Source organism: Balearica regulorum, chromosome Z, assembly GCF_011004875.1.
Source record: "Balearica regulorum gibbericeps isolate bBalReg1 chromosome Z, bBalReg1.pri, whole genome shotgun sequence".
NCBI lineage: Eukaryota > Metazoa > Chordata > Aves > Gruiformes > Gruidae > Balearica > Balearica regulorum.
Window position 1 is genome coordinate 43,467,285 of NC_046220.1, and position 20,258 is coordinate 43,487,542.

A 20,258-nucleotide genomic window follows, 5' to 3' on the forward strand; every position below is an offset into this window, starting at 1 on the left:
CAATTGCTTGCAACCTGAATATTAAACAAGTTTGAGCAGATTTTATAGCTTTAAATTCATAAGCATTTTAAAATGGGAATTCTAGATGTAAATTATTTTCAACCTCATTATTTGTGTGCTGAAAACATCCATGGTAAAAAAAAAACAAAACCCACAACCCTATCACCAGTGGCTTATTGTATGGCATTTCTTTTTCCCCTTGGCTATTAAAAATTAAGAATACAAATGGACTTACATACAGGCATATTTTATGTTACTTTATATGTAAACTCCTTAATGTGTAGGAGGAAAATCAAAAAGATTAAGGGGTATTAGAGGTCAGTATTATTTAACCCACTTAAAATTAGTTTGATCCTGTGGAGAAATGTTGATGACAAGCATCAAATCAACTTAGGCATTTCTTTTGATGTTGAAGCCTCCTTATGGGGTTTTAGGATAAAGGCAAATTCACTGGTTTCCTACTTTAGTGTAATCCTGAGCTAGTCATACTTGAACTTGTGTGTTACAAGAAAATGTAATCATGAATTTAAAGCAAGAGCCTTACTCTGAAATTAGCGGGTATTCAAGTAAAGTACACTGAATGAATATTTCATTGTCGTGATGCAAGTCACATTCCACTTAGACTAGAAATTCTTTCCTGAGAATTGGGTACGTAGTATGAGCTCTAAGGAAATTAGGATTTACTGAAATGCATAGAGCAGTCTGACTGTACAGTCTCTATATGAAATAAGGTTCAAGATTATTTTAGGCCACAGGAACTGGTTTACCCTTGAGGAATTGTAGCTGATAGAATAGGGAGGATTAAGACTACATAACTGTTGGATTATTTTTTTCTCCATATTTTACTATCAATAGAAGTTCAGGCATGGAAATAGTTGTTGAGGCATGAAAGTGCTGTTGCTTACTTTTTTCTAGTTCCCAAAACTGCCATAGGCTCTATACTGCTTATCTACATTACGGTGGGTTTATTAACAAGATACACCTGGGTATGTCTCTTGCGTAAAGTAAACCTTAGTAACATTCTCTGTTGCACATTTTGTCCTTAGTACTGCTTCTTGATGTCTTTTTTCTTTTCTTAAATCTGTCTCTTCAAACAATTTCAGTAAGATGATAAAAATGAGGTGTAGGGAAAGGAAGGAGTGATCATAAAAGGTAAAATTTGAACTTACGTTTAGACCCAGCCTAGATGTTCTGCTACATACTTATGTTAGCTTTAACATAAAAGACTAAGAGTAATGAAACATATTTTGCAATATCACAGCTGTTTCAGCCAGCCCTAGAACAGGAGCTACATGCAGCCAGATAAAACAGACTTTTGGGAGAAGAAGCCTAAATATGAAAAGTAGTTGGCTGAAAAAATATCTCTGTAGTGCAGCTGTGTCCTCCTCTGCCATCCCTGTGCTGCTGCCCTTCAGGTACGATGCTTTTCTGTTGCCTCAGTGTCCCATCCTGTCCCTGTCTTTGCATTCCTAAACTTTGGGCACCGTATTTGGGAGGTCACTGGAATGACATGACTGTATAATGATTAAGATCATATGGTAATACACAAGATGACAAGAGATGATATAAATAAAAGTGTCTTTATCAATATGAGGCCCATTATTTTGGTAAATAGATGTTGTATTAATTGTATTAAAGTGTGCCATTTCAAAATGAATGTGACATTAGGCAAAGTTCTTCATATGTTTAAATGAAACAAGTTGCTTGCAGGTCTTTTCAGATTTTCTTTACTTCCCTATAAGCATGTTTATGAGTCAGGAGTCCAGTCTGCTCAGTTTCTTAGCCTCCTGTCCCCGTGCACCTGGAGCTGCCAGTATGTACCTATGTACTGTGTACAGGGCCGCATCTTTTAAGAAGAAAGTATGTAAACTTGTACTTTTTCAAACCTCAGTCCTTATGGTGCACTGTGAGAATGAGGGGGAAAAAAACAACATTAAAATAAAACATCTTCATTATTTAAAGAAAAGTTGTGAAGTTAGGCCAAAGTGTCTTCTTATATGACCATGTATCAAAATTAGACTTTATCTCTTTCTCACTAAGCAGTCTTTCATGAATTCTCAATTTTGTAATTTACTGTAAGTATGAAGAGAGGAAATGAAAATTAGGAAATACTGGTAAGGCCAAATGAATCATTCTCCCTCTCTAATTTCCTTCAAATTTAAGGACAGTATAATTTATTCTTACCCAACACTTAGCAAAAAGCAGCTCCTATTTAATCTTTGTAATCCTGGCTTTGAAGCTGCTGCGGCTTTGTAATTTTCTGTACGAGTAGCAATCACAGCAGCGGTTTTGATTAAATGATTACCCATAGGCCTGCTCTTGAATGAAATGACAGATGTACTCTACTAAGATGCAACTAAATGCTGTGAACTAGGTAACTTCTCCAGAGTGAGCAAGTTCCAAATATCATTATGTACTATTACTATGAATTACTTGTGACACAAAACATAATACATTACTTTCTTTGACTAGCTTTCTTTGAAAGGGGGGAGGGGGGAGGAAAAAAAGCCTGATGAAGGTCAAACCCCTCCATAACGCTTGTTGCGTGTATGTCTGTGTAGATGGAACATGAGTGCCTGTGTCAGCAAGCGCTACCTCAGAAAGAGCTTGAAGAGTCTGAAGACCTTTCTGCCATTCTCTGTTGTGCTTTAAAGTGTTCATTTCCTCTTTGTCAGGTTTTCCAGAACTGTGTGCATCATGTCAAATCTTCTTCTAATAAGAGGCCGACAGCCTGTTGTCTGAAAGGAAATTCTACAAGATATCAGCATGGGGATATTTAACACGATGTTTGCTCTAAGGTTTTCTCCATTTATTTGCAAGAACTTTTGTGGGCTGAGGTGTTATGTTCAGTGGCACCCACAAATATAGCAGCATGAGGTGAAATATTTGCAGCTTCAGGGAAGTTAGTGTGAAAAGTTAACACACTGACTAATTTTATGTCCTGTGTAATTTTTTGCAACTTTGCTTGGAATTATTCTCTATTTTTCTTTATTTCCCAAAACACCTTTTTTTTTTCATGTTAAAAACCAAACCCATACTTGCGTATGATAATCATTGTTTACAGGTTACTCTTTCTGGAAAGGAACAAAGGTAAATGGCTTCCCACAGCAGTATTTAATACACAGTGGTACTGACATAAGTCGTCCTGGTATTGTGCTGTATGGGAACTTTTCAGTTTCATTAGAATTTGCAATTAACCTGACAGCCCAGAGCTTGCATCTGTATTTATGGAAATATTATTTGTCTAGAGAGAAAAACAAAACCTAGCTCCCCAAAAACCATTTAACAGCCTATCTTCCTTTCTCCAAAGAAAACAATAGTAATTTTTCATCAGCTTCATGGAAAATGTATTTCCTCATCTAGTAATAACACATAAGGGCAGAAATGTGCATTCTGCACACTCCCTTGTGGCCTTTTCCACTGTGCTCTTGCTTGCTGGCTTCTTGCTGTTGTGTGGAAATCCATTGGCCTTTAGTAACAGTGTAATTTCTGGAAATGGGAGAAAGCAAAAGAGAGAGTCTGAAAGAAAGGGGTTGGTAAATGGAAAGGTCAAGGGAGGGAAAGATAACAAGAAGCTGAGACAACTTCCTCCCCTGAAAAAAACCCCAACAAAACCCACCTAAAAACCCATCATCAACAAAAAAAACACGCAACCACAACGACAAAAACAAAACAACAAAAAAACCCAAACCACAAAACAAGGAAGGGATATCAGTAAAAAAATTAGAGAAAAAAAAAGAGCATACTAAAAAGGAGATGATAATTCATCATTGTCAACATTATTAACAATAGGGTAATGTTTACATTATGGTAATACTCACAGGCCCCGGTTGTGCCGTGCACTTCCCATAGAGACGCTACCCCATTGTTTCTGCAGACTGATCTCCCACTTGCCCTTGTTGCCTCCTCAGACCTCTCAGTTGTCCTTTCCTCTTTCCGTCCCTTTCTTCTCTCATGAAACAGTGAGAGAGAATTCCTCATTTCACCCATGGCTTGCAGCAGCAAAGCTGTATTGTCTTTGAAAGCCTGGCAGGTATGTTTTTTGGGAACAGGAGAACAAGTGATGAAAGGAAGAAAAAAGGATATGGGGCCATGTAACGAAGAAGAAGAAGATGCAGACTGAAAGGTTAAGAGGTTACTCCCCATGAACCTCACTACTGGACCCGCTGGCATAACTATCTGTGAAGTCACTCCTCCTTATTGTATCAGTATGGTCTAGGTTAGTTTAAACACTTAAAATAATTGTGTTTTTAAAATCTGGGTCATTTTGACAGAGGCAGTCTAGAGAGAAATTTTATATGCAGTTATCCAACAGATCTGAGGAAACAGCATCCTTCACATGCGGTTATGGGCAGTGACCTCTAACCAAGCTTAGCTGCAATGAAACCAACATTTTTTACATAGGTTAGCTTTTAGTATTTTCAGTATTTTGCTGGAAAGTTGCAAACCTAGTGTAGAATAATTGCAAAATGTACTCCTGCGTAGTTTTGAAAATAGCTGAAAGCTAGTGTTTTAGACTAATGTGGTACATACAGCGTAGTGTGGTGTTACTTAAAATGCACATATCAATCTTGAGCTCCTTGTTGATTTATCACTTTAGAAAGTGATAGAAAGATGACTTTCTTTAGTGGACATTTGTCAAGGTCACTTGGCATACTGTTCTTTTGGATAGTCTGCTAAGTATGAGAAGGATGGGAGTTCATCTCGTACTGTATATGATCAAAGCTTTCTGATGTTTATGAAGACTCACCGGACCTCAGTGGACTGGGACACTGGGACACCTTTTATCTTGGTTACCACTTTTCTTGATAGTTGAGTCTTTTCACAAAATCTGTGCATTGCTCCTGGTTTCTTATCTACCAAGGAACACTCATCAGTGAAATGCCTCTTGTAGTCTCTCCTTACTACAGAAATATGTCATGGGCAACTGCTCTTTAAGATGTTTCTTACTTAGATGATAACATTGTTAAAAGAGCATGCTATTCTTGCATGAGAGCGAAAGAAACAAGAAATACATTATTTTTTCTCAACATCTTATGCACATGACACTTGAAATTCTGTGATTCAATCCTCATGTATAGCTTGGCTATAGGCATGATATATTACTTGCAAAACTGTCTATTTGCCTTGGTGGGTCAGTTATAGTGTGGGAAAAAAGGACCAAAAAGTGCTACAATATGACTGACTTAAAAACTATATTGTCAAGGGAGTGTGTCCCTAGCAGAACTTTTGAAACCTCATTTTAGTTAGGAGGAGTTACAGAGTATTATTTTTTTTCTCAATCAGTTATCTTCAGCTGCATTGCTCACTGAAGATATTTGCAACATATATAATGTGTTTAAAACATTCATATTTTGAATACTGACTGTGGTGGGTTGACCTGCCTAGGGGCCAGGTGCCCACCAGAGCCGCTCTATCACTCCCCTCATTCACTGGACAGCGGAGAAAAGGTACAACGAAAAGTTTGTGGGTCGAGATAAGGACAGGGAGAGATCACTCACCAATTATCATCATGAGCAAACCAGACTGAACTTAGAGAGAAAATTCATCTAATTTATTACTAAGCAAAACAGAGTAGAGGAATGAGAAATAAAATCAAATCTTAAAACACCTCCCCGCACCCTTCCCATCTTCTCAGGCTCAACTTCACTCCCGGCTTCAACCTCCCCCCCATCATCAGCAGCACAGGGGGACGGGGAATGGGGGTTACGGTCAGTTCATCACGCGGTGTTTCTGCTGCTTCTTCATCCTCAGGGGGAGGAATCCTCTTAATCATTCCCCTGCTCCAGCATGGAGTCCCTCTCATGGGAGACAGTCCTTCATGAACTTCTCCAATGTGAGTCTCTCCCACGGGCTACAGTCCTTCATGAACTGCTCCAGCATGGGTCTTTTCCACCTGGAAAAGCAAACTGCTCCAGCGTGGGTCCCCCATAGGGTCACAAGTCCTGCCAGCAAACCTGCTCTGGCGTGGGCTCCTCTCTCCACAGGGCCACAGGTCCTGCCTGGAGCTTGCTCCAGCGTGGGCTTCCCATGGGGCCACAGCCTCCTTCGAGTGCCTCCACCTGCTCTGGCATGGGGTCCTCCACGGGCTGCAGGTGGAATCTCTACACCCCCTCATCCTTCCTCCATGGGCTGCAGGGGGACAGCCTGCTTCACCATGGTCTTCACCACGGGCTGCAGGGGGATCTCTGCTCCGGTGCCTGGAGCACCTCCTGCCCCTCCTTCTGCACTTGACATCTTCTCACTCCTCTCTCCGGCTGCAAAACCTCTAACTGTTTTTTTTTCTTCTTAAATATGTTATCACAGAGGCGCTGATTGGCTTGGCCTTGGCCAGCGGCGGGTCCGTCTTGGAGCCGGCTGGCATTGGCTCTGTCAGACACAGGGGAAGCTTCTAGCAGCTTCTCACAGAAGCCACCCCTGTAGCCCCCCCGCTACCAAAACCTTGCCACACAAAACCAACACATTGACTAACAACTTGAAAACACTGAATGGCTTTGGATTGGTGTGATGGATTCAAATATGCTTATGTGTGACCAGTAAAATTTCTTCTATATTATTTAATATGCCATTGTACTACAAATATTTATGCAAAATATAGATCCCATATTCTGCTATTTCTCAAATTCTTGGAATATTTTTGCAAAGCCATAAATTTGCTCTATAAAAATAAAAGTAAGCATGCTGAGCTGTGACAAGTCAATGTGATGAAAGAAGGCAGGCAGGGTGATAAAGTTTGTTTTTCTTTTTAAATATACAAACAGTGATTTAAACCACTAGGAACGTCTCTAGGCAGCTATGTTTTTGGACCGAACTCTCTATCCCACAGTTGCCACTCCTTATCCAATAAGCCAAGTCATAGGACTGGCAAATGCTCTCTCTGATGCGTGCATTTAAGGGTACACACATAACCGCAGCCTTGTGTAAATCACATCTGACAAACATCATTGCATGGAAATAGCTCAAATATTTCAAGTGCCACACAGAAATGCCAAAAATACCAAAGTAGATTCTGCTTGGTCATTATCTCCCATGTGGTTTTCAGCATTCTTCTCATATTATGTTCAGATTCAGCAGCCACAGCTTCAGCTCCAGCCTGTTTAGGGCCACATGACCTTGGCACCAGCGTGCTGGTGCGGTTCTCGGTGGAAATCAGGGATGTTGTTCATACTGGGTTTTTGTGGTTGTGATTGAGAATAGTCAGAAAAAAAATGATGAATGACTGATTTATCTTTGCTACTTTCCCAACAGCTGATACACTGAGGAAAAGTTAAATATTAAAACAAAAAAATTAAATATGTCTTTTCATTATATCCTAAAATAAAACATTCTTCTAAGGATTAAGAAATCTTGTTATTGACAGATCTCCTTTATAAAAGTCATTAATGTAAATCCTTTGTAAAATCCAAAAGAAAAAGCATTTTAACAAATTGGTCTGTGTTTCTGGAATTGCAGGTTATGCAAACTGCTATTGTTCCTGATAGAAACTGTGACATGTATATTATTTATGTTCCTTTATCAAGACATAGAACTACAGAAAAATCTATTGAATGGTCAATTCCTGTTTGAATAACCTATGTCAATTTGTGATTTTTAGACACATTAGCAGGAAGAAAGGAACCAGTCCTCACTGACAGTAAGTAGGCAATTTTGGAAGACCCGGTGGGGAAAAAAGCCACTTTGGTTTTTTACATTTTTCTGAAACTGGGATACTGAGTGATCCACCTGTAGTGAAATTTAATAATAATAAAAAATATAGCTCATGACACAACTATCCACATACCAATGCTCAGAGTCTTCATCTTTCATTTCAGTGAAAAGATGCTTTGTTATGTATTAGATCAACCTACCCAATATCAAATTGTGATCTGCAAATGAAGGAAATTACCTTGTAAGAACGAGATGCACTTTTTGACAAAAAAGCACCCCTTTATTCATGTTTTTCTTTGGGAGGCTAATTCCACACATAAGGCATCAAATAGCCTACCTTCAGGGTGTTCAGTTTTGTCTGACTGATTTAAAGGCAGTTGCAGAATTACATTGTTATATCTTTCACTGTAGACAAGCAGGTTCTTTATGCCACTGTTTCAGTCGAAGGAGCCAAATAATACCTTTTTTATTGCAGTATTTTTAGACATTGGATACATCTGGAAAAATATTCAAGCAGATAATTAGATTGCATTAGCAATGTGTCTGTTGTGGTTTCCCTGATCCCAAAGAAGGCAGCCCTTTATGAAGGACTTGGCCACAGTCTCCGCAAAATCTGCTGTGTAAATTGGCCCACACTAAAGCATGTGGAAAACATTTTTTGGCTGAAACTTGAAACCATTCATGTGGCTTTGAGACAGGGAAGCTCAGCCTGCCAACATCAATAGAACTTTGTTCTACAAACCAAAATGGTCATTTAGACATGTGTACTTTCATGCTCGCAAATGCACTGAGGTCAAATATTTTTTAATCTTGGGAATTTTTCCTCTTTATACAGCCTCGTATTTCATGCAGGAAATGAGGCTGAGTACAACAAACACAAATCATTGAGACTGACAGGGCATATTGGGTTCAAAACCCAAGCTTTGACTCTAATTGCTCTCCAAAGGCCTCTGGCTCAAGGTAGCTGTTGATTTAGTTCAGCTGTTTCAAATCAGCACTGTAAGGTCTTGCTAAGACAAACTGGTTAGGCCACATTACATTTGTACCATTGGATCCCTCGGGTACAAGTATAACACAGTTAGCATTTTAAAAGATTGCATTTGTCTGTACACTGCAGGCAGTAATTACGAGCAGGCAAATCTTTTGTGAAAGATGGTGTGACCTTCCTTTTGGTGAAAGAGTGATGATGGCTTCTGGTGGAGGAAAAAATAATGTTTCTATTCAAGGTTCAGAGAGGGACCCCACCTTGTTTCATATGCAAGCCAGCCTTGTCAGATATTTGTTGCCATTGTTTTTGTTTTGCTTCAATAATACTTGTTTAGTTAGATAACATGTATCTCTAAAATGTAAAATTTCTGTTACTCTGCTGCTGCAAAAATATTGCAGCACCTTCTCGGGGAGAAGGGTTTACTAAAGAAAAGCTACCTTCCTTCTGCATGAATTAAGCCGTTGACACTCACTCAATTCCATGTATTAGTTTTCTGTATTATTGACTGCTTCTGACATAAACTGGGTCTGACTTTTCAGCAAGGGCAAGCCTGGAGGATTACCCAACAGAATATAAATCTGCTTGGTCTATTATATTCTCTTACTGTTCATAGCAATGTTAAGTGCTGAAGTGTGATTTATACCAATACATTCATTTGCCTGTCTGCAGTCAGAATTTGCATAGTAAAGATTTAATCCCCTAGAGGGAAAGCACAGTGAACTTATGCCAGGTTTAATTCACAAAGTGCTATTTTACCGGTTAACTCTTCTGGCCCAGAGGTCATTCCAGAGTGTCACACTGGGGCTTAAAAATCACAGATCAAATCAACTGGCCAGATCGAGCTGCTTTTAACATGGCAGTGGACTGTACAAACGGTAGGGCACTAAGCCACTTCCCAGCCTGCTAAATAGTCAGCCCTCACTGCAAGTCCAGCTGGTGGACCTGTTGATCGAGGATTGCAGTTCACAAGACATGGAGGACCTGCCTCTTCTTCTCTGTAGCATGTCCTCTGTGCTCGCCAAGTGAGCTGGGAAGGGATGACAGGGTTGACTTTACTGGCTTTCTACCATCTGGGCAACACAGATGAATAGGTGATCTGGGACTGGGTCTCATTAACTGGGGAATAAACAAGAGGAGCTGGAGACATGTGTGTGCCTGCAATGCTATGACCTTGGCGTTACAGAGGTGGGATAGCTCTTATGACTGGAGTGTTGGGATGGAAGGGTACAGGTTCTTTAGGAAGGACAGGCAGGGCAGACGAGGATGGGGCATCGCCCTCTATGTCAATCACCAGCTGGAGTACATGCAGCTCCACCTGGGCATGGATGAGGAGCCAAGTGAGAACTTATGGGTCAGGATTAAAGGGAGTAAAGGGGCAGGGGACATCATAGCAGGGGTCTGCTACAGACCACCTGACCAGGAAGACCGAGCGGATGAGGCCCTCCATAGACAGATAGGAGCAGCCTCATGTTCACAAGCCCTGGTCCTCATGAGGGACTTCAACTGCCCCAACATCTGTTGGAGGGACAATACAGCTCAGCGCAAGCAATCCAGGAGGGTCCTGGAATGTGTTGATGACAACTTTCTCCTCCAAGTGACAGAGGAGCCCATGAAGACAGGTGCCATGCTGGACCTTATTCTCACCAATAAGGAGGGCCTAGTAGGGGACGTCAAGCTCAAGGGCAGCCTTGGTTACAGTGACCACACAATGGTGGACTTCAAGATCCTTAGGGCAGCGAGGAGGGCGTGCAGCAAGCTCACTACCCTGGACTTCAGGAGAGCAGACTTTGGCCTCTTCAGGGATCTGCTTGGTAGAGTACCATGGGACAAAGCCCTGAAAGGAAGAGGGGCCCAAGACAGCTGGTTAATATTCAAAGGTCACCTCCAAGCTCAGGAGCGATGCATCCCAGCAAAGAGGAAGTCAAGCAAAAACACCAAGAGGTCCCCATGGATGAACAAGGAGGTCCTGGGCAAAGTCAAACAAAAAAAAGGGAAGCCTACAGAGAGTGGAAGCAAGGGCAGGTAGCCTGGGAGAAATACAGAGAAACTGTCCGAGCAGCCAGGGATCAGGTTAGGAAAGCCAAAGCCCTGACAGAATTACATCTGGCCAGGGATGCCAAGGACAACAAGAAAAGCTTCTGTAGGTACTTTGGTGATAAAAGGAGGATGAGGGAAACTGTGGGTCCCCTCCGGAATGAAACAGGAGACCTGGTTACCCAGGATATGGACAAGGCTGAGGTACTCAATGACTTCTTTGCCTCAGTCTTCACTGGCAAATGCTTGAGCCACACTGCCCAGGTCACAGAAGGCAGGGACTGGGAGAATGCAGAACTGCCCACTGTAGGAGAAAATCGGGTTCAAGAATATCTAAGGAACCTGAAGTTGCACAAGTCCATGGGACCTGATGAGTTGCATCTGTGGGTCCTGATGGAACTGGTGGATGAAGTGGCCAGGCCACTCGCCATCATATTTGAGAAGTCATTGCAGTCTGGCAAAGTTCCCGCCGACTGGAAGAGGGGAAACATAACCCCCATTTTTAAAAAGGGAAAAAAAGAAGACCCAAGGGAACTACAGGCCAGTCAGTCCCACTTCTGTGCCTGGCAAGATCATGGAGCAGACCCTCCTGGAGACTATGCTCGGGCACATGGAAAATAAGGAGGTGATTGGTGGCAGCCAACACAGCTTCACTAAGGGTAAATCATGCCTGAGAAATTTGGTGGCGTTCTACAACAGGGTTACAGCATTGATGGCTATGGAAAGAGCAACTGACATCATCTACCTGGACTTGTTCAAAGTATTTGATACTGTCCTGCATGACATCCTTGTCTCTAAATTGGGGAGACATGGATTTGATGGATGGGATAAGGAATTGGTAATCCACTTTGGTAATTGGTAATCCACTAATTGATAATCCACTCAGTGGATAAGGAATTGGCTAGATGGTCGCACTGAAAGAGTTGTGGTTAACGGCTCAATGTCCAAGTGGAGAACGGTGATGAGTGGCGTTCCTCAGGGGTCGATACTGGAACCGGCACTGTTCAACATCTTTGTCAGTGACATGGGCAATGGGATCGAGTGCACCCTCAGCAAGTTTGCCAACAACACCAAGCTGTGTGGTGTGGTCAACATGCTGGAGGGAAGGGATGCCATCCAGAGGGACCTTGACAGGCTGGAGAGGAGGGTGCATGCAAACCACAGGAAGTTCAACAAGGCCAGGTGCAAGGTCCTGTGCGTAGGTCAGCACAGTCCCAAGCACGACTATAGGCTGGGTGGAGAATGGATTGAAAGCAGCCCTGAGGAGAAGGACTTGGGTGTATTGATTGATGAGAAGCTGAACGTAAGCCGGCAGTGTGCTCTTGCAGTCCAGAAAGCCAACCATGTCCTGGGCTGCATAAAAAGCAGCGTGGCCAGCAGGTTTAGGTAATTTGGCCCCTCTGCTCTGCTCTTGTGAGACCCCACCTGGAGTACTGCATCCAGCTCTGGGGGCCCCAGTACAGGAGAGACATGGAGCTGTTGGAGCGAGTCCAGAGGAGGGCCACTAAGTCAATCAATGGGCTGGAGGACCTCTCCTATGAGGACAGGCTGAGAGAGTTGGGGTTGTTTAGCCTGGAGAAAAGAAGGCTCTAGGGAGATCTAACTGCGGCCTTCCAGTGCCTGAAGGGGCCTACAGGAAAGCTGGAGAGGGACTGTTTATCAGAGAGTGTAGTGACAGGACAAGGGGTAATGGGTTTAAGCTGAAGGAGGGTTGATTTAGATTGGATGTTAAAAAGAAATTCTTTACTGTGAGGGTGGTGAGGCACTGGAACAGGTTGCCTAGAGAAGCTGTGGATGCCCCCTCCCTGGAAGTGTTCAAGGCCAGGTTGGATGGGGCTGTGGGCAACGTGGTCTAGTGGAGGGTGTCCCTGCCCATGGCAGGGGGCTTGGAACTACATGATCTTTAACGTCTCTCCTGGTTTTGACTAGGATAGAGTTAATTTTCACAAGAAGCTGGGACCTGCCACAGCCAGGACAGGTGATCCAAACTGGCCAAGGGGATATTCCATATCATATGACATCATTCTCAAAATAAAAGGGGGCTAGTCAGGGAAGGGTTGCTGGCTCTGAGCAGCTCCGGGATGGACTGAGTGTGGGCTGAGTACCTGGTCGGTCATTGGGTCAGTAAATTGCCTTTTGTTATCACCCGTTGTGTATATTCTAAGTACTGTCGGTGTTATTTCCCTCTCCCTTCGCTATTCTAGTATACCATCCTTACCCCAGCTCATGAGGTTTGCCTTTGTCTTCCCATTCTCCTCCCTATCCCACCGGGACAGGAGTGAGTGAGCACCCTGTGGTGCTCAGCTGCCAGCTAGGGCAGAACCACGACAAGGTCCCTTCCAACCCAAACCATTCTATGGTTCTACGATTCTATAATACCATCTTTACAGTCTCTAGTTCATCTCTCAAGAGCTAAGAGGTTCAGCAAGGTGATGGCAGGGATAGATAGTCTCTCTGTGATGATTAACTATAATCCCACACTCGGGCATGGTGACTGGGCAGAATGACATCTGAGGAAATGGGGGTGGTTTAATTTGTTGAAAGATGTGTAGCTCGCTGACTTTAATATAAATAATGTGATAGTCATTGTGATCCAGAACAGACTGACAAGTTACCAGACTGTTGCTTTCAGCTCCTTTATTGCCTTTTTCAAATACAATGGTTAGTTCATTGCCAATCCACTATCTTAGTTGACTGTGCTGTGCCAAAGAGGCCCAAGCAGTTCTCCAGAATGAGAGGTACCTTTTCTGAATCTTGGGTTACACTCTGCTGGCCATTCTCACGCAGACATGAGCTTGTTTTGTCTGTGCTCCAAACCAGCTAGGAATTGTGTTAGTACAGACCCATATCAGACCTAGTAGGCACTCTGGTGAAACTCATATTTTAGGTTGTATCTGCAGTAATGTGTCTTGCAGCTTTGAGGTGACTGGGATATATGCAGAACAAGTTCTTGCCTGCCTGTAAATTGTTGCATAGATGTGTCCGTAATGGAGACGTATAGGCTGGGTGAGAAACTTGCACTGTCATTTGTTTCCTTGGTCCACTGGATAAGTAGAAAGTTTTCTTCCTTTTTCTCCATGAAGCATGTTTCTTTTCTCTTTATGTTAAATTTAATTCCATAAAATATTATTTTTACCCACTTGCTATGCTTGCAGGAAGCTTATAATTCCATTTTCCAAAAAAACCCCCAAAAACCCAAACCCTCAAAGCTTCCAGAACTGGGTTCACCTCTTTCTAGTTTAATCACATTTTAATAGAGAAGAGGTCTAGAAACGAAATATAACCAAATACAGATATATACGATGAAGTAGTTAGATGAAAATCCTTCATAGCTACTGTGTGTTTGTGTGTAATGCCCATTATTAAGGTGTTCAAATTATTCTCCAAACATTAAAGAAAATTTATCCCTTTTCTCTGGTGAGGTATTTGGGAGTGGTTGTCAATATAAACTTGTTAGTTTACAGCCAGATAGTAGTTACTTGAAATTTTGTTGTCTTTTCCTGTTGTTAGCAAGATGGAAGTTGTCACGTCTGCTGGCAAAAGTTGACTTTTAATAGTAGTAACTAGGAGTATTTTTAGCACAGTTTAGCAAACAAACCAACCCAAAACCAGAGATCACAGAGGGTCACTGCAGGTCTTTTGAGAGATTAGAAAATGAAGATAACAATAATGACATGTACAGTAAGACGATTATGATAATGAAGACAGATTCTGGACTGAGGGAAGTCCTTCCAGTAAGTATATGCAGTGTTGTATGCAAAACCATTTTGACAACCTGCTAAATATTATTTTCATGCCTCTCTATATATGTTGTCCTCCAGTTTATGGAAGAATAGATTTGCATTCCATTTATGGAATGGAATTACACTGATTCCGATTTGAAAAACAAAATATTTATTAAGTAAATATGTTACAATGCCATTAAATATTGAGCATTTTGCAGTCACATTGAGGAGTAGGTGCCTGGGTAATATTCTGCAAATGTTGACATATCTTCTTTTGCTCAGTGCTTGCCCTTGAAACTAATCTGTTCATCCTTAGTTAAATGTATAAGATCCTCAGTATTAGCCATATTCCTAGTTTGGTCCATAAATCTACTAATTTAAAACAAAAAATAGTGAATCTGACAAACTCTTAGTCTTTCTATAAGAAAATCAGCACATTTAAGAATACAGCAGATTGATACAAACAAGCACTTTTGTAAGTCAAATTTTAATTTTGCCCAACAGAATTAAATAGCTGTAGTTTGTTTTCACATGTAGATGCTGAACATTGTGCTGAAGTCAGCGCAAAACAACAGTCAAAATGTGTTTGTCACCAATGAAGTTTTCTGTGTTAACCCAAGTAGTGTCTGGTATTTAGCAGTCAAGTCTGGTGTGATGAGCACTACTCTTACTCTTTTATCCTCTGTAATTATTGCAGCAAAAGCATAAAGAAATACTTAAAGCAGCAGATCTTCCAAACACAGTCACAGAGCTGGTCCTCAGCTGAAATGGCATTTCCAAATACCTCAGAAGTGACAGTTCAGGTCTGAAGTTGTTCAGCCTAGATCACTTGGTGGTAAATACTGGATTTGCAGTTTGTTTTCATGAGTGCCTTTGAGAGAGTTGAGCTGTGACAGTGCAACTACTGCTAGAAACAAAGTGATTCACCATAGTGCCCCTGCAAACAGCAATTTGTAAAGCTAGAGGAGTTGCTTTTGAACATTATAACTTCTGATGAAAGTGATTTTCTTTCTGGGTTTTAAGCTTGTTAGATTATTTTCTGCCTTTGCTAGCCTGTGTCAGCAGACTGTCTCCAGCTGCAAAGCATTATAGGTGAAATGATAAAACTCATGCACTCCCCTCTTTTGAAAGGTTATTTATTGTTCCCTTTTAAGACACACATTTTTACTAGCTTCCTCTTTATTTTTCAATGTTTTCTCCTTCCTGGTGTTTGTTAAAGTTCTTTTCACAATGCTTATAGGTCTTCCCTGAGCCTCTTTGCCTAGGAAGGCTTTGTGTGAAGCACAGGGCTCTGATTCACTTACTGATGTTGAAATGCTGAGAGACATCAAAAGGGAGGGAAAAGTCAGGAAGCTGGAAGAAGGGAAGGAAAGGAATATCTTTCCAAAGGAAAAATGAGACAATGTCTCTACCAAGCCCAGACTGTGCTAGTCTACAAGCCTGGACAAATCCTGTCTTTTCGATAGTCAAAGCTTTTCTGCATGACAGTGGAGCTGATTGCCACCTTACCACAAGTTTTACTTTTTTGAAAACTACTTTAATTCTGAGATTCCTGTTCAAGCTGGGCCAATTCCCCATGCCATGGGGAATAATGCTTTTTCTTTTTTTTTTTTTCTTTTCTCAGAAAGAAAATGAATGAATGAAATAATGGAAGAATGACTGAGCTACTGGACTGCTTTCTAATTGTTTAAAGGACTTCACACATCCATGTCTTGGCCACACTGTGAGCTTCTTCGCTGTGAGAAGGCACATCTACTGTGTTAATAGAAAAGGCTTACCTACAGCTAACAATATATCTTGCCAAACTGCATTTCAAATTGATAACTGTCTGCAGAACATAATGTTAAAGGCACTGAAGTAAAGGCTTTATGAATTCATACCGATGCTTGGCTATGTATATTCTCATTCATGTGGGTTGTGGTTAGTGCTCTTTAGAAAAGGAGTTCTGAATTGTAAAGGCTGCTTTTTTGTCACAAGGGAGGTATTTTTCGTGAACCTGGTTTTTGATGACTGTAAAAGTCAGATCTCCAAGGTACATCACTGAAAAAGAAAATAATCTGATGCTTAAAAGAGTTTAAATGTCTACTGACAATCAAAGCATTTCTTCTCCCCTCCCCCTTATTTTTCCGTTGTGTATTTCAGGGTTATCTGAGAACCGCAGTTGTGATTGTTATGATCTTTTTAGTCATCGCTTTGCTCTATGTGGGTTTTATGTTACAGTTTATAAGATGCCGAACATTTGCTGAGAGATCAAAGTACTTATCATAATGAGAAAAACGTACGTAACAACAGTTGTATAGCAAGGGTAAGGATTGCCTGAAGCAGAACAAATTTCTACAGATTGCCTGACAATGAAAGAATAATATAGCAGTACAATCATGAGAATAATATTACTTAATAAATCACTGCTCTTATATGTCTTACAGTGAAACTTACCATTTTATAAACTACTAAACACATTTTCTGCTTGATTAGCTATTTTATGTCCAGAAAACCTACAATAAAATCCTCTTCCTTGAAACTCATCTGAAAGAAAGATCTTAATTTTATTTTAATACTGAAGATCAATAGAGTGGCAGTGGCAGACTAATAACATGACTTTTACTTGGTTTAACAACATTGTGTAGTCTTAAGCTCATGCTCTTGCCCCATGGCCGCAGGGAAGCTTGGCTGTGCCTTGGGACATGCACACTTGTGCCTTACGGTGCTGTTGAACAAGGACCTGTGAGGCTCCAGTTTTGTCACTGTAGTGCGTAAGGAATCAATTTAATAAGAAATCTACTGACCACATGAGTCTCCTGAAGTCTCCCAGGAGCTGCACCCACACCCGCACTGCTGATCCCTTGGCCATATGGGTTTTGTGTAGTGAGGGCCTATGGAGGAAGGATAATTCTCTGAAACTCAGGCTCTTCCCTTCCCAGTTCTTTCCTTGTCCCTCTCCCTTTTGCTCCACACCTCTCCATGGCATGCAGAAAATGAAATAAAGCCTGTTTGCCTTGGCTTTTCAAGGGGAAAAGAAAGTAAGGCTAAAATTGCCAAATCCTGTAGCCTTTACTTAGGTGTTGTTCACTTCAGCTTTGATTGTGTTTTGTCTGGGTGAGATCTACAAAATTTGGCCCAGAGTTAGTACAGATTTGTTGGTATAACATGTGTTAGTGTTTACAGAATCCGAAATCCAAGTTCATGCTTCATACACCATTGCACAATAGATGGCAGGTTAAGCTTATGTCACGATCAGAAATTGTTTCCCTTTGAAAGAACTAACGTGGAGATTTCATAGCCTAGAAAAACAGAATAGCCTTCCTTCCCGGCTTTACGACTTCAGTGTTTTAACAAGGCTAAGAAAGGAAGTGGGGGTTCCTTGTGCCTGAAGTGTATTTGCTTGTTGCAGTCTGGCTTGCCTCCTCATTCTAGATTACTTGGAGTATATTTTCCTATGACAGATGTTTATTAGACTCTGAATTAGGAGTGTAAAGGTTCTATCAATTCAGTCATTTAAAAAGAGGCCCTGGATACCTGTCTGTATATAGTTGTTATTCATGGCTGTTCCTCGTCCTGTGCTGGCAAGATGATCAAGCAGATAAGCTAAAAGAGTCCTTAATACCTTGTAGTTTGATTATACACCACAAGCTTGGAAGAAGCATACAGTTCCAGAGCCCTGTAGTGTTTCAGTGTTCTCTGGCACGTGATTTTCTCCTTTTTTTTTTTTTTTTTTTTTTAATTTGGATATGTGTTTGATTTTGGAAGTGTTTTACAGGAGGCTAAGTTATAAGGGCTTGCAAGCCATGAACTCTGGGATGGGATTTTTAAAATCCAGTTTTTCCACTGACTTCAGCAGCAGCCACAGAGTTAAATCCATGCCAAGTTGTTACATTCTTACACTAGCTCTGGCAGCAGATTTTTCTGTGGTCTTCATCAGGTTTCTTAACTTTTCTATTTATATACCTCTGTTTATAAATTAGGGATTAATGATAATTATGCAGTTCATTGGAATAGGGTGGTTTTGTGGAACACTTTGTGGACTAAAATGAACAAGGATTATAATTACAGTTTAGATTATTATTTCAAATCGAAATTCAACGATGGCATGTCACAGGTGACACATTCTTAGAAATGTAGCAAAGCTTGCTGTAATGAATCAGCAGCATATTATCATTGTCTCCTTTTGTTGTAATATGTTCATTTGGTTACTACAGGGTTTCACCAGCACTTTAAAAACTTGTCTTATATTTTCTGTAATTTTATTGCCTTATCACGCCAGGTTATGAGAGAGGCTCTTGGCTGAAATCCTGCCATTAGAAAGATTGTTCAGTACCTAATAAAGTCTATGTCTTTCCACAGATGTAGTCTGAATACATTTGACCCAAAGGATATGCTTGTATTTGCATCCATTGAGTAGAAAAGCTATTTCCTGAAGTTTTGCAGTTCAGAGGCAGAGCAGTGCACGTGATACTGTATAATAATGCATTTTAAATAATATGAGCACAGTAAGCTACTGTTTTCTTGCTTTCTGCATACTATGCTGTTAAAAAAATTGTCCTCTTATGTTGAATTATTTCCTGGTCAAATCCCATTTACAAGTCGAACTAATGACAGCTTTTGCTTAAATTATATGGGTTTGTAATGTCTATTGTCTTGCTCTCTTTTCTGTGAACAGGGGTTCACTAAGCTGAGCTGTGCTAGAGTGCCCTGCTACACAGACTTACAATAAGAGATTGTTTGAAATGGCCTTGTGGCCCATTTGTGTAATAACAAGGAAGACATGTCCTGACCTGTCAATCTCACTCTAAAAGTGCTGTTCAAAGCAATATGTATTGTGCACGCAGAAACCAATGGACAAGAATAAAATTCCCTGAGAAGTTCAACTGGGAGCTGAAATCAAGTTCTTTGTTTAAAATGCCTCATAGCACCCCTATACCTGGCAGTCTATGTAACATATAATTTTTCAATTGCAGAATACTTTTTGTTTCAGGATTGGGGTTTTGTTTCCCCTCCTCTCTTCCTTGGTAATCTGTTTGGTTAATAGCCTGTATGAATCTGGCCAGGTATTCATAATTCAGTATATTATGAGCTATTTCTCTCTGAAAGACATATTAAAGCATTTTAGATTTTAAAAAATGTTTTTATTTTATTTTCACTTTTTAGAGCATTAGAGTCTGTTTATCAACATTGGGTCAATATAAACTCGCAGTAAAGAAAACTAACAAATATTGCAGTACTTGTATACACATTTTAAAAATAGAATTAAGGTCGCCAGTACTACTGGGATTATACCAGCCACATTTTGATGGCAGATTGGCTTAACCATCTGAGAGTTTTCTCTTGGTTTATTTTTGATGTCCTGCTGGAAATTCTCTAATCAGTCTCATCTTGCTTGGGAGTCAAGTTGACAGTCTCAGCAGAGCTAAAAGCTGCCAATCTGGACTAGAAATTAAAGACTATGCGTGTACCATGAACTCTTGTCAATATAGCTGTGTTGATCGTGGGTGTAGTAAGGTGAAATTTATGACTAGACCTGCTGTACCAACAAAAGCCCAGACAATGCAATTATACCAGCAGTATCAGTTACCAGTGTTGGGTTTTTGGCCTGCTGGAGAAGAGTATCTACAACTGGAATATACTGCAGCAAAAAAGTGCGTAGTGTTGCTCATGTTAGTTTCATCCATCTTGAGGACTTGCTGGTGTTGCTGTAGGTAAGCAGCCAAACAAAGATTGTTCCTATTAATGCTCAAGCTTTCAGAGACTGTTTGTTTATTTCATGGCTGTGGTTAAGGAACACAGTGTGACTGATGGAGATTTGTCTCTGTTGTCCATATATCTGTATTGTAAGTGAACACACAAATTTTCAGAAAGGCAGACCAGAA

At 40.9% G+C, this 20,258-nt stretch overlaps 1 long non-coding RNA gene across 2 annotated transcripts in view; it reads left to right on the plus strand.

Moving 5' to 3' along the window:
• Positions 1-18,615, plus strand: part of LOC142599566 (uncharacterized) — a 32,832-nt gene extending 14,217 nt beyond the window's left edge. For both annotated transcript variants that reach the window (XR_012833136.1, XR_012833137.1), the window contains one exon: positions 16,019-18,615. This is a non-coding gene — a long non-coding RNA (uncharacterized LOC142599566). The remainder of the gene's footprint in view (positions 1-16,018) is intronic.
• The last annotated feature ends 1,643 nt before the right edge of the window (positions 18,616-20,258 follow it).